The following is a 15,881-nucleotide window of genomic DNA, read 5'->3' as shown; positions in this document are numbered from 1 at the left end:
TAGAAACCATCTGTGACCATTGTGGAGGAATCAAATGAAGTTATCAAAGAGGTTGATGAGTAGGATGAAGCATCTACCGCACCTGTCCTCATGCAAGATCTCACCTCCACTACGGAAAAAGATCAGATGATATAGGGAGACGAGGTGTTGGAGGTAGTTCTTGAGCTCCAAATTCTCACTTTGCATGGAGTGGTGGTGGATGGTCGTCACTTTTTGTTCCTTGATGACATTACAAAGACGCTAGGACTCAAACGAAGATGAGTTACTCTTAGTGCTTGCTATCTATGCGGGTACGAAGGATCCCAGTGGAAACCAAGAGAAGGTCAAATTTCAAACTGACTATGAAGAACAAGGCCTCCCAACAAGCCTCTCTTTCCTCCTTAGTAAAAACGATCAAAAGTTGGTAAAAAGATTGGCAAGTACACATATAGAAATCAAATCACGTGCCTCACTTTATGAAAGCATCCCGATAAGCGCTTTCTATCCACACAAACCGTTGATCACTATGGATGGAGAAGATCACTCTAGCATCAACCTTACAAGGAAAACTCTTGAAGAGATGGATGAAAAACCTGAGGTAAGAATTTTTCAACCTAGTTCATAGTCTATTGTTCCTTACAACAAGTGTTAAAGTCGTTTAAATTTTTTTGCAGACCGCATAACATGTTGATAAGTTTGCAATGCGTACTGGAGATTTAGGCAATGTTCCTAGGGGTCGAGATAGCTCTCGTGGCACTACCTTAGCCACTTGGGGCCATCCATTCTTTGAGTTTCTCACACAAAGTTCTCCAAGCATGGTTTTGCGTAGATACTCAAGTGGAAAGTATTAAGTGTCATCCTTACTAAAGATTCCCTTACCCTTAATTCTCACAAGTGTATCTTGGTAGACCGGCAAGCAGCATTGTATGCCCTTACAGGCAAGTACCCTCGCTCAATCCTCTCCCATTGTGCCTTAAGCCTAGGTCAAGGGGTGACAAACCCAAAGGATATTGTAAAAGCCCTTGGTGTCAAAGTCTCCCATTTGCCTATACCCAGAGATGTAGTTTACAAGAAAACCAACAAGCCGTGATGGAATATCCAAAGCAATATAGAATAAATTTATCCTTTTTATTGTTTTTTGTCACTTTTTGTACTCTCTTTTTTTATTGCTCATATTGGTGAATAAATTTTTACTTTTGCAACATGTGCACTCCTCCTTGACCATCCAAGCACCCGACGGATGAGGGGTAGCTCTCGGTGACTTTTTTGTGAAACAAGGCGATTTCGAGAATGAATGGAGGTTACAGAAGTGCCACGTTGCACGATGATGCTCGGTGGCGCCGCACGAGCCAAAAAAAGGTTCTGTGCGCCACGACGAGCAGAGACCAATTTTGACCTCGTCAAAATTGGTCCAGCGTGTCGTGCACGGGACCTTTTTTGGCACCAACGAGCATCACTGTGCAACGTGGCAGTACCGCGGCCTCTGTGAGCACCCAAAATCACTTCATTTTGCAAAAAAGTCATCGGGAGGCGTCCCACGTCCGTCGGGTGCTTGCATGGTCGAGGTGGTGTGACGTCTAACAACTTGATTGATTCAAATGCTTCAAGAACTCAATGTACACAATGAATTATTACAGTTGCGAATGCTAGAAATTTGACTCACTCATATTGTAGGAAAAGATTACAAATCTCATTAACAGAGTTTACATGGGGTAAACTAATTCTTATGGAGGCACCCTTCATTTCTCAGATTGATTGCTAGAGCTAGATTTGTATTTTTCAACGTAATTCACTTAGCATGCACCATACATGAAATGCCATCTTGGAATAACTGCACCAAAATGTCCTCGATGGATTCCTGTAAGGCCAATAGAGCTCTGCGTTGTATACATGTAACCAAATCTGAATACTCATCCACTATTTCTCTCACCACCCGAGAAAAGGGTGCTTTTGGTATTATTGGCTCAGTGCTCTTTTGATATCTCTCGATCACACATAAAGCAAACGTGCCTGGCTTCCATCGCTCTTTCTTTTACGTTGTTGGCCATGGTGGAGAAGCCGCTTGTGTGGTCCATTGAGGAGGGTCGTTTTTGTACTCTTTTTCCCTCTCCTCCTGGACATATTGCTCGTCAGGTGTGAGCTTGTCCTTTTTCTTTTTAGCACGTTTTTTTGCTCTTTGAGAAATTTTTGAAGGTCTTGAGCTCTCAGCCTTTTCTTGTTGGGTGACCTAAGTTCTATCCTCTTTCGCTCTCCTGTCTGCCTCTACTAATGCTTGTAGATTAGGCGACGTGAGTTCTATCCTCTTTTGCTCTCCTGTCTGCCTCTACTAATGCGTGTAAGTTAGCCACATGATCTCTCTTACCTCTACTTTCTGCCATTTTTCTTGCTCTTTCTATCTTCTTTATTATTCTTCAAACTTAGTGCTTCTCTATCAGTCGATTTCTTTTCTTTCTCTCTCATTTTCTTCCTCCTCTTCTTGACATCTCATGCTTCTGAAACAAGATCACCTGGTATTATTTTTATGACCCTTTGTTTGACCCACGGGGGGAATTTTTGTGGTGTAGTTGCGGCTTCTTGAGCTTCACGTCCAGCCATTGGTTGAGCTCTAGGTGCCGCCGTTGCTTAAGCTCCTAATCTTGTGATAAGAGGTGAGGGATCCTCCTCAAGCAATAGACCTTGTTATTTCTCTTCACTTGCTCTTGGTTGTTATGTGGGCTATTTAGACATGTGATTGGTGGGAGATCTGGAAGAGGTGTGTGATTTTCATGTTGTAGTGACTAGAGATCACCAAAAATCTGCCGCATAGTGTTCTGATCCTTTGGATTTGAAGGTTGGGGGAGCGGTTGGGTGTTTGGAGCGGGTTGCTCTGTTGGGTTATCCACTTGTGGTTGAGGATGTGGATTTGAAGAGATGCATTCAGTATGAGATGCTAGCTATGGATTTTCGCTGGTGTCAGTGACGGTGGTGTCATTGTTGTGCATAGTGGTGTGCTCTTGTGTATTGTCCACGTTGTGCAAGATATGAGTGCGTGTATGTTTGGACTTGAGAGGATCTTCTAAAATATTCAAACAAGAAATAAACTTTAAGTTGTGTTTTGATTTATATAGTACTTAAGAGTTTTCTAAAAATTATTAAAAACTCTATAAAATCACTCAAAATACTCCAAGTTTGACCCATGGGACTACTGATTGTGGCCTTAGCAAATCACTTTTCATGACAATTCATCTTTACAATAGAAATGGCTGGTGTCAAATTCTTTTTAGATTTCCACCCAACGCCTTCCATAACGCCGCCTTGTCTCCAACCAATTCCAAAATCGATCTTTTGCACTCGAAGCATGATATGATTGTGATCGTCTCAAGCTAACCACTTTCCCTATTATATATTTGAAACTTCTTTGTTCTCTAGTCTTCTTTCTCTCTCTCTTTGCTAAAACTATGTAGAACCAATTGAACATCTCGTGAAGGGCATTGCTCTTTTTCCTGCCACCTCCATGTTGTGTATTTTTGAAATGCACCGATTTTGCTTGATAGTGTGAGTGCTACATTTCTTGGCTGCTCCAAATGCCTAATGAACTGTAGGTGTCCATAAAAAATGCACTATGTGCAAAAAGAATATGCTGAAGAAAAAACCAAATTTTTGTTCGCACACAAATGCATTTCGAGTGCAAAAATCAACTATTCAACACACCATGTAATGTGTTATGTGTTTCTTCCCCCAAACATTCACCATTTGCATTGTAAAACTATTGATTACAAGATTTAAGGTGGATATCTCATCATCGGTTAGCATTGTCCTTTTGAGAAGACAAAAAATATCATCAGTAGACTGCCACACACAAGCACTCTTAATTCCTAGGGCTACTTTGCTACCTTTGTAAGTGGTAATGGCACACACCTTTTTACACACCTAAAACTCATTGGGACTTTGGGAGTCAGAATAGTTCGAAAGAAAATGCCTAGCTTTACTACCACCCATACATACTTTATTAGGGTGATCTTGTGTGCTTCTAGATGCCTTCTTATTCTTTGATAGCTCAATTTCACCTCCATTTAGACAAACGCTTGATAGAATAAATTCAAGTTCTTGTATACACTTCTCTCTTATTTCTACAGGCTCCATATTCCAAGCGTAATTAATATGGAGCATAAGCAGATTGTCAAGAATTTGTAGACGAGCATGAAGGGTGCACACATGCACATTTATCAGTGGTATTGGAAGAATAGGATCCCAAGTTGGATCCTCCATGTTTTGATTAGAGGGAACTTACTAGTCACAACTCAGGGTACCTTGAAACCATTCTTGGAGTGCTTTGCCCACTGTTTAGGTAGTGGGTACACCTTAAACAGAGTTGAATGTAACTTTTCCACCCTTACCCTTACCATCTTTTGACTTTCTGGTCTTTGCACCCTTGCCCTCAGTTCCCATTGAGACTTTACTGTGGTAGCAATAAATGCATGGAAAGAGGGTCATTGCACCTTGCTTGCACCTTAGCATACACTTGAGTGTTTTCAATTCTCCTATAAGGTTCTATCTTTTAAGGTTCCACTAAAGTTGGAACGTTCCAAGGCATGAAACATGGAATCTATGTCCTTCTTTTTGTTGTTGAATGATGTCACGATTGCGGTGTGATTGAAATACCATTTTTGGGACTCATGTGTCTCATGTGGGAGATGAAAAGCTGCCAGCTACTATCTATTCTTCTCTGACTAAACATTTAAACACGTGTTTCCCTTATCATTGGCATTTAGCTCAACAACAACACCCGCTAAGGCCCTACTCATCAACGTAGCACTTATCTTTTCAAGCCGTTGACCTTTAACAACTTGGCACTCATCAAGCTTCATAACAAAAATCACTTTGCCATCACACTCTTCCTGATAGAATCTTAATCATTGACTCTTGGAGATTCAACAAGTCAACATACAAATTGTTGAACTCAACGTAGCAGAATTATTTGTTGTCTTCTAGTGGTGGCATGCAATCCTCCATGTACTGCAGTCCACCAACCAAGCTTGCAACATCATTATTGGCGCTTTTTGTTGCAGCACTAATATTGTAAGGTGTTGGAAAAAACCTAAACAAACCTTTTGTTTGATGACCAAGTGTGACACTTCTATACAAAGATTAAAAGGCCTTCAAACTTATTCCTACGTTGTCACACACCTACATTATCTCTTGAGGCAACACAATGCTCTTTAGCTCACCCACCAACCTTACCGAGTCTGGAATTGCCTAAGCCAGATAGTACCTTGATCACAAATACCAAAAGGAGAATCGAGGTGGATGTGAATTTAGCAATGAAGTGCACCTATGGTCCCCACAAAGCTTCCCTAACTTGGTTTATATCCATGTGTTTGTGTTTATGTTTTGACTATAGAGTGTTCACAGGACACCAACAATATGGACTTGCAAAGGGGGAAGTGGGACCAACGACTTCCTTGCAGTTGGATGAGAGACTAAGCTGGTCAACCACCAGGGAGATACAATCAAGTGCTCTGTAGTTGCTGAGAACGTGCTGTGCAAATACCATATTGCAAAGCTTGTCAATTTTGTTTTCCTACAGAAGATGGAAGCTGGAAAAGGGAGAACGGGAGGCACTAGACTTTGATGTTTCTACTAGAGAATGAATTTATCTGCAAATATGCATCCACGACGATGCAATGCATGACATCTTAGTGAATAACGACTAGAATATCTGTTACCTTTTCAAGTATCATAATCTTAGATATACCTTGCCCAATAAATATGTCTTTGTAATAAAAAAAAAGGTTGTTCATTCTTGAAAAGAGAAGAGCTTTCTGTGTGCAAACATTGGTTTTCCGCAATGTATTGATGTAAAAGCTTGTAAGGAAAGAGATTTTGCTCCCATTAATACATATGGTGTTTTGAATCTTTTTCATTCTTAATTTGTTCAAAATTTTGATTTAAAATGTGCAAGTTTTTTAATTTGGGGCGTGAATACTTTCAATGTATTGTCGTTTGATTTGGTTTATAATTATAGTTTTAATTTAATTTGATCTTAATTTTAAGTGCTTTTAACTAGTAAGTGTGTTTAAGGGGACAATTGGCATGCATGCCACTACTAACCTTCGTGTAGAGGGGTTCCAAAGCTTTCTTGAGTACATGAAGGAACACATGAAAAAATGTGCAATAGTCTTGAGGGTTCCAACATGGCATGGTTGCTAGTGGATTTTCTCAAACATCTCTATGCGGCCGACAAATTGTTTTGCTATCGCTTGTTGAGGTTTATTAAAGGGCTTATTGAGCGGGACTGCAGGACAAAGGATGAGGATGATCTCATAGACTTGGGCATGGGGTGCATAGGCAGCCAACTCATCTCTTGGGACATGGTTCTGGTCTTGCTTGTGCTTGAAGACATAGGAAGGAAAAATCAAAGGAAAAGGCTAGCTAGAAACCGTCTGTGACCATTGTGGAGGAATCAAATGAAGTTATCAAAGAGGTTGATGAGTAGGATGAAGCATTTACCGCACTCGTCCTCATGCAAGATCCCAGCTCCACTACGGACAAAGATCAGATGATATAGGGAGACGAGGTGTTGGAGGTAGTTCTTGAGCTCCAAATTCTCACTTTTCATGGAGTGGTGGTGGATGGTCGTCGCTTTTTGTTCCTTGATGACATTACAAAGACTCTAGGACTCAACAGAAGATGAGTCACTCTTAGTGCTTGCTATCTATGCGGGTACGAAGGATCACAGTGGAAACAAGGAGAAGGTCAAATTTCAAATTGACTATGAAGAACAAGGCCTCCCAACAATGCCTCTCTTTCCTCCTTAGTAAAAACGATCAAAAGTTGGTACAAACATTGGCAAGTACACATATAGAAATCAAATCACGTGCCTCACTTTATGAAAGCATCCCGATAAGCGCTTTCTATCCACACAAACCGTTGATCACTATGGATGGAGAAGATCACTCTAGCATCAACCTTACAAGGAAAACTCTTGAAGAGATGGATGAAAAACCTGAGGTAAGAATTTTTCAACCTAGTTCATAGTCTATTGTTCCTTACAACAAGTGTTGAAGTCGTTTAAATTTTTTTGCAGACCGCATACCATGTTGATGAGTTCGCAATGCGTACTAGAGATTCAGGCAACGTTCCTATGGGTCGAGATAGCTCCCGTGGCACTACCTTAGCCACTTGGGGCCATCCATTCTTTGAGTTTCTCACCCAAAGTTCTCCAAGCATGGTTTTGCGTAGATACTCAAGTGCAAAGTATTAAGTGTCATCCTTACTAAAGATTCCCTTACCCTTAATTCTCACAAGTGTATCTTGGTAGACCGGAAAGCCGCATTGTATGCCCTTACAGGCAAGTAACCTCGCTCAATCCTCTCCCATTGTGCCTTAAGCCTAGGTCAAGGGGTGACAAACCCAAAGGATATTGTAAAAGCCCTTGGTGTCAAAGTCTGCCAATTGCCTATACCCACAGATGTAGTTTACAAGAAAACCAACAAGCCATGATGGAATATCCAAAGCAATATAGAATAAATTTATACTTTTTATTGTTTTTTGTCACTTTTTGTACTCTCTTTTTTTATTGCTCATATTGGTGAATAAATTTTTACTTTTTCAACATGTGCACTCCTCCTTGACCATCCAAGCACCCGATGGATGAGGGGTAGCTCTTGGTGACTTTTTTGTGAAACAAGGCGATTTCAAGTACAAATGGAGGTTGCAGAAGTGCCACGTTGCACGATGATGCTCGGTGGCGCCGCACGAGCCAAAAAAAGGTTCTGTGCGCCACGACGAGCAAAGACCAATTTTGACCTCGTCAAAACTGGTCCAGCGTGTCGTGGTGCACGGGACCTTTTTTGGCACCGACGAGCATCACTGTGCAAAGTGTCAGTACCGCGGTCTCTGTGAGCACCCAAAATCACTTCATTTTGCAAAAAAGTCATCGGGAGGCGTCCCACGTCCGTCGGGTGCTTGCATGGTCGAGGAGGTGTGACGTCTAACAACTTGATTGATTCAAATGCTTCAAGAACTCAATGTACACAATGAATTATTACAGTTGCGAATGCTAGAAATTTGACTCACTCATATTGTAGGAAAAGATTACAAATCTCATTAACAGAGGTTACATGGGTTAAACTAATTCTTATGGAGGCACCCTTCATTTCTCAGATTGATTGCTAGAGCTAGATTTGTATTTTTCAACGTAATTCACTTAGCATGCACCATACATGAAATGCGATCTTGGAATAGCTGCACCAAAATGTCCTCGATGGCATACTGTAAGGCCAATAGAGCTATGCGTTGTATACATGTAACCAAATCTGAATACTCATCCACTATTTCTCTCACCACCCGAGAAAAGGGTGCTTTTGGTATTATTGGCTCAGTGCTCTTTTGATATCTTTGGATCACACATAAAGCAAACGCGCCTGGCTTCCATTGCTGTTTCTTTTACGTTGTTGGCCATGGTGGAGAAGCCGCTTGTGTGGTCCATTGAGGAGGGTCGTTTTTGTACTCTTTTTTCCTCTCCTCCTGGACATATTGCCCTTCAGGTGCGAGCTTGTCCTTTTTCTTTTAAGCACATTTTTTTGCTTTTTGAGAAATTTTTGAAGGTCTTGAGCTCTCAGCCTTTTCTTGTTGGGCGACCTGAGTTCTATCCTCTTTCGCTCTCCTGTCTGCCTCTACTAATGCTTGTAGATTAGGCGACCTGAGTTCTATCCTCTTTCGCTCTCTTGTCCGCCTCTACTAATGCTTGTAAGTTAGCCACATGATCTCTCTTACCTCTACTTTCTGCCATTTTTCTTGCTCTTTCTATCTTCTTTATTATTCTTCAAACTTAGTGCTTCTCTATCAGTCGATTTCTTTTCTTTCTCTCTCATTTTCTTCCTCCTCTTCTTGACATCTCATGCTTCTGAAACAAGATCACCTGGTATTATTTTTATGACCCTTTGTTTGACCCACGGGGGGAATTTTTGTGGTGTAGTTGCGGCTGCTTGAGCTTCACGTCCAGCCATTGGTTGAGCTCTAGGTGCCGCCGTTGCTTAAGCTCCTAATCTTGTGATAAGAGGTGAGGGATCCTCCTCAAGCAATAGACCTTGTTATTCCTCTTCACTTGCTCTTGGTTGTTATGTGGGCTATTTAGACATGTGATTGGTGGGAGATCTGGAAGAGGTGTGTGATTTTCATGTTGTAGTGACTAGAGATCACCAAAAATCTGCCGCATAGTGTTCTGATCCTTTGGATTCGAAGGTTGGGGAAGCGGTTGGGTGTTTGGAGCGGGTTGCTCTGTTGGGTTATCCACTTGTGGTTGAGGATGTGGATTTGAAGAGATGCATTCTGTATGAGATGCTAGCTATGGATTTTCACTGGTGTCAGTGACGGTGGTGTCATTGTTGTGCATAGTGGTGTGCTCTTGTGTATTGTCCACGTTGTGCAAGATACGAGTGCGTGTATGTTTGGACTTGAGAGGATCTTTTAAAATATTCAAACAAGAAATAAACTTTAAGTTGTGTTTTGATTTATATAGTACTTAAGAGTTTTTAAAAAAATATTAAAAACTCTATAAAATCACTCAAAATACTCCAAGTTTGACCCATGGGACTACTGATTGTGGCCTTAGCAAATCACTTTTCATGACAATTCATCTTTACAATAGAAATGGCTGGTGTCAAATTATTTTTAGATTTCCACCCAACTCCTTCCATAACGCCGCCTTGTCTCCAACCAATGCCAAAATTGATCTTTTGCACTCGAAGCATGATATGATTGTGATCGTCTCAAGCTAACCACTTTCCCTATTATATATTTGAAACTTCTTTGTTCTCTAGTCTTCTTTCTCTCTCTCTTTGCTAAAACTATGTAGAACCAATTGAACATCTCGTAAAGGGCATTGCTCTTTTTCCTGCCACCCCCATGTTGTGTATTTTAAAAATAGACCGATTTTGCTTGATAGTGTGAGTGCTACATTTCTTGGCTGCTCCAAATGCCTAATGAACTGTAGGTGTCCATAAAAAATGCACTATGTGCAAAAAGAATGTGCTGAAGAAAAAACCAAATTTTAGTTCGCACACAAATGCATTTTGAGTGCAAAAAGCAACTATTCAACACACCATGTAATGTGTTATGTGTTTCTTCCCCCAAACATCCACCATTTGCATTGTAAAACTATTGATTACAAGATTTAAGGTGGATATCTCATCATCGGTTAGCATTGTCCTTTTGAGAAGACAAAATATATCATCAGTAGACTGCCACACACAAGCACGCTTAATTCCTAGGGCTACTTTGCTACCTTTGTAAGTGGTAATGGCACACACCTTTTTACACACCTAAAACTCATTGGGACTTTGGGAGTCAGAATAGTTCGAAAGAAAATGCCTAGCTTTACTACCACCCATACATACTTTATTAGGGTGATCTTGTGTGCTTCTAGATGCCTTCTTATTCTTTGATAGCTCAATTTCACCTCCATTTAGACAAACGCTTGATAGAATAAATTCAAGTTCTTGTATACACTTCTCTCTTATTTCTACAGGCTCCATATTCCAAGCGTAATTAATATGGAGCATAAGCAGATTGTCAAGAATTTGTAGACGAGCATGAAGGGTGCACACATGCACATTTATCAGTGGTATTGGAAGAATAGGATCCCAATTTGGATCCTCCATGTTTTGATTAGAGGGAACTTACTAGTCACAACTCAGGGTACCTTGAAACCATTCTTGGAGTGCTTTGCCCACTGTTTAGGTAGTGGGTACACCTTAAACAGAGTTGAATGTAACTTTTCCACCCTTACCCTTACCATCTTTTGACTTTCTGGTCTTTGCACCCTTGCCCTCAGTTCCCATTGAGACTTTACTGTGGTAGCAATAAATGCATGGAAAGAGGGTCATTGCACCTTGCTTGCACCCTAGCATACACTTGAGTGTTTTCAAGTCTCATATAAGCTTCCAACTTTTAAGATTCCACTAAAGTTGGAACGTTCCAAGGCCTGAAACATGGAATCAGTGTCCTTCTTTTTGTTGTTGAATGATGTCACGATTGCGGTGTGATTGAAATACCATTTTTGGGACTCATGTGTCTCATGTGGGAGATGAAATGCTGCCAAACCACTATCTATTCTTCTCTGACTAAACATTTAAACACGTGTTTCCCTTATCATTGGCATTTAGCTCAACAAAGACACCCGCTAAGGCCCTACTCATCAACGTAGCACTTATCTTTTCAAGCCGTTGACCTTTAACAACTTGGCACTCATCAAGCTTCATAACAAAAATCACTTTGCCATCACACTCTTCCTGATAGAATCTTAATCATTGACTCTTGGAGCTTCAACAAGTCAACATACAAATTGTTGAACTCAACGTAGCAGAATTATTTGTTGTCTTCTAATGGTGGCATGCAATCCTCCACGTACTGCAGTCCACCCAACAAGCTTGCAACATCATTATTGGCGCTTTTTTTTGCAGCACTAACATTGTAAGGTGTTGGAAAAAACCTAAACAAACCTTTTGTTTGATGACCAAGTGTGACACTTCTATACAAAGATTCATAGGCCTTGAAACTTATTCCTACGTTGTCACACACCTACATTATCTCTTGAGGCAACACAATGCTCTTGAGCTCACTAAAATACCTTTGCCCGCAAATTTACATAACATCAACAATGCCAACATTGGATAGATCATCCAGTAGCTCAATGAACTCCTTTGGCTTGATGATATGCTGTAGCAGAGCATGTCCTGTTGTTTGAGAATCGTAATATATGCCCATCATCATTTGAGACAAGTTCTTGCATATTGAACCTTGTAAAAAATGTAGGAAATTAGAAGCTCGCATTTGTATTCTTAGCGATTTTGACGGACACGTTTCTTTTGAGATCCACCACTTAAGGATAGCAAGGAAATTGCTTGTCTCTTGCGCTTACGAATGTGATAGCCCAGGGGAACGTGTGTGCGATGATCGATTCGTTGACGCATATTTTGTGAAGTGTATTGTAGTTGAACATAATTGTCTAGTCGAAGCTCCTGCTCTTCTTTTTGTTGTTGTACTTTTTTATTGACATTTGTCATCTCATCCTTTAGTTTCTTCGTCTTCTTGTTGGGTTTATCTCTCATTTTTTATAGATCTTTTGCAGACTTCTCTTGCCATGATGAATAGGCAGCAAAGAGATGTTTAGTTGCTTCCCTTTCATTGAGGAAAGCTTAATACAATCTCCAGCACTAGCCAAACATTCCACCTCTTCCATCTTCAATAAAACGCAGAAGCTCAGTGACATTACAGAAGGGTAGTGGTGCATTGGTCATTGGATTACCAGGGTAAATGTGGCTATCATCCCATAAGTTAATTGCCTTGCACCCAATGCTCCATAGCAAATCTGCAGCATTGGGACTCAATGTGCCAAGTTTCACAGTAGCATATTCCTTCTTCAAATCAGTATTTAATTGATATTGTTTTGGCCTATTAGTAATGTCTTGCAGTGGAGGGGGATTAAATGACATGTTTGTTAGCTAATCAAGAAAATTAGAGAGAGAATATGTAATGGTGACTACTACAAGCAGAGAAATCTAGCTATGGAGGAAAAAAGTGGAGAGTACTCAGAGATAATAGAAAAGGATTATATTGTGGAGGAAAGAAAGAGAGGGAATGCAACTCAATCTCCTTTAAATTCAATTTTTTGATCACATGAGAGCTTTAGAGAGAGAAATGTTACTGCACATAGAGCTAATGCAGTTATCCATTGCTCTCACATGGAGTTGGAGAGGGAGAATCATGAGAGAGAGAGAGAGAGAGAGAGAGAGAGAGAGAGAGAGAGAGAGAGAGAGAGAGACATTAAAGGAATTGAGTGAGGGAGAGTAGATTTGCAACCTTGGAGGATCTGCACTTTTTGCCAAATATATGCAGCATAGAATGTCAGGCTCTTAATGATTGGGAGGTGGAAGTGACAAGAGAGAAAAGCGGAGAAAAGAGAAAGAGTTGGATCATGTTTTAGAGAGAGAATGCAATGAGAGAATCTGCAAAATCTTATTTTTTGGTAAGGGGAGCTGAAAAGTGCTTCTTTTAATGAGAACTAAGTGAGAGATGAGGAAAAGACATTTTAAAATTCAGTTACCCACCTCTCTTTTGGGTTAAAATAGCTTATTTTCAAATACAAAATATACAAATGATATTTTAAAAAATCTCAGCATAGGCCTTTTTGTCCTCTATTTTAGGCTTGATCAAACTTTGCTTAAGCATTAAGAATTTCCTTAAACTTTCAAATAGAGAGAGAGAGAGAGAGAGAGAGAGAGAGAGAGAGAGAGAGAGAGAGAGAGAGAGAGAGACAAAGTGGCATGATTTTGTGATTTTGCAGCTTTAACCTTCTCTAAACGTTGACAATTGTTTGAGAGTGCAAATGATGGAAGCTTTGTTGTAGGTTAAGAGATAGCCTTTCAACACCCTACAAACCCAAGGTGTCCACCTTCTAAAAGTAGTCATATATCACTTGTTTCAAGAGGTATTTTTAAAGATTTTAACATTTAGAAAACCCCTCACGTGCTACACTCACATTTCTCAAGGTAGACCCCCTTGAGCTTGCAACGCCATCAGTTCGGTAAGCATTTAGCCAGCTCTGTATAAATAATTTCATTGATCATAAAGCCACAAGTTCATGGATATGTGAAAATGACATTGAAATATATATTAAAAATACGATGTCCGTGTGCTTATTCATGTAGAACTTGTGAAGCCTAAAAAAGTCTTTTTGTTTTTTTGGCACAACTCACAATGGCGAGTAGATTATATCTTAACACTAGTCCTGTAAAAGATCAACCACTTTTTGTGGCTTTTTGAGAGTTTTATAAAAAAAAGAATCAACACTATGTTAGTTATCTAAATAGAAAATGATTTCAGGGAATTATGATCAACACTCAATATGAATTGATAAAAAATAGGGAAAATTACCAAAATACCCCTCTAATTTGAGGAAATTCCTAAAATACCCCTCAAATTTAAAAAATTCCCAAAATACCCTTGTATCTATTTTGGTTGGAATGTTCAAGATTTTCTAATCTTCATTTGTTTTTTACAATTGAGATCTGTTTTTGAGTGTTCAGCATGTAATTTGTCACCAGTTACCATCGCAAAAAAGGCAATTATGTCTAAAAATAATGAAGAAATTCATCTCCAAAGCCTACGTAACCAACTCAAATTGTAATTTTAGCATCTTGTATGATAGACAATCATTCTTCTTGTGAAGACCTACAAAAAAATTTATTTTTCGAGAAATTTCGTCTCACAACCAGGGGTATTTTGGGAATTTTGAAAAATTTGAAGGGCATTTTGGGAATTTATGACAAACTATCGGGGGCATTTTGGGAATTTTTGAAATTTGAGGGGTATTTTGGGAATTTCCTTAAATTAGAGGGGGTATTTTGGTAATTTCCCCTAAAAAATAGTACAGAGCTAATTGAAGGTCTAAAGGTGTCTTTCCATTGCCATCTTCTACAACTAATTTGTGCGAATGGACAAATTTTTCTTTCTTTAGAAAGTAAACCAAATCATTGTTAAGCACGCCCAAACTTCTTTGAAAATCCATCAATAGGTATGTGATAGATGTACCAAGATTTTTTAACCCATATACAAAGACTGCCGACATTTTTTACTTCTCCAAGTTAAGTGTTGAAGTGCAGTTTTACGTAAAATTTACTAATTTTAGAAAAGTAAAATATTTTATTTTTGAGATTTTCGTGTAATTGTGTGTTTAAAAACCTTTTTCATATCTTGAGTCCATAGTTAAGAAGTTTCATGAAATTTTGATGCCATATACAAAAGTTACTTTTCATTTACTAGAATCCTGGTGTGAGCCATTTTTGTGGCTCATTACAAGTCTAGTGTTAAATATTTTGGTTATGATAATATAGCCTAAAATAGTCTTTCATGGAGCTGTTGTACATGTAATGCTTTTTGGGTTTGCAATAAATCATAAGCTTTATTTTCCACGAGATTTCTCTCCGCATAATCAGGATGGCTTATGGCAACAAGACATGCTTTTCCATCATGCCATTCGGTGTTAAAGCTCATGAGACCTCCCACAAGCTTTCCCAAATCCATGATCGCATTGGCCAAGCTATAGGCAAAAATGTAACTCTAGAGTAGCTTCAATTCCTCAATTTCTGTTCATATTTCAATGCGTTTCTTTCCTCTAGGGGCCATAAGATGCTGAAATACATAAAACTAGATAGTTAATGCTTGTTTGATAATTAATTTCTAGATTATTTTGATAATCCCACAAAAGTGTCAAAACAAGAAAGATAGTACTTCCTTATAATGATTCAAGTTGTTCATTGACATCATCCTGGAAGTCGATGATCTCAATCTTGCAATACCCACAAGTTGCACCTGCAAGCACCATCTTTCAAACTACCCCACATATAGGGCACAAATGAACTATATGAGAGCACAATGTGCTTCATACATCAAGGTTGTGCACACAGGTTGAGGATGTGCACCAATGTAGACTTGCAATTCTTAAAGTATAACACCACCTATGCTCCATGAACATCAGCTCATAATCACATAATTATTCCATTACATGTATGCATTTAATTCAATAATGCTACCATCATAAACCTGGTGCTATGCCAACTCTCTTGACCTAAGATCGACAACAAAATAAAGCGTCAAAATGAAAAAAAATGCTCTTACAAAAGAGAGACTACACAATGTCAAAAACTCACATAATAGGGCTTAGATAGAGTGCCAAAATATTGAATAAACCATAACTCTATAGCCTTGGCAAGGCCATAGGAATAATCCATGCTTCTACCCCTTCATAAGGTTATGGGCACCTTGATATCACCAACTAGATACCCTCTAGCTATAGCCTCCACAACATACCCTCTAGCTATATCATTACTTTGTGTTATATCAAGAACTTGTGAGAAATT

The sequence above is a fragment of the Adiantum capillus-veneris genome, chromosome 21, assembly GCF_014529385.1.
Source record: "Adiantum capillus-veneris isolate H3 chromosome 21, ASM1452938v2, whole genome shotgun sequence".
NCBI classification, from domain to species: domain Eukaryota; kingdom Viridiplantae; phylum Streptophyta; class Polypodiopsida; order Polypodiales; family Pteridaceae; genus Adiantum; species Adiantum capillus-veneris.
Note: the sequence above shows the minus strand (reverse complement) of the source record.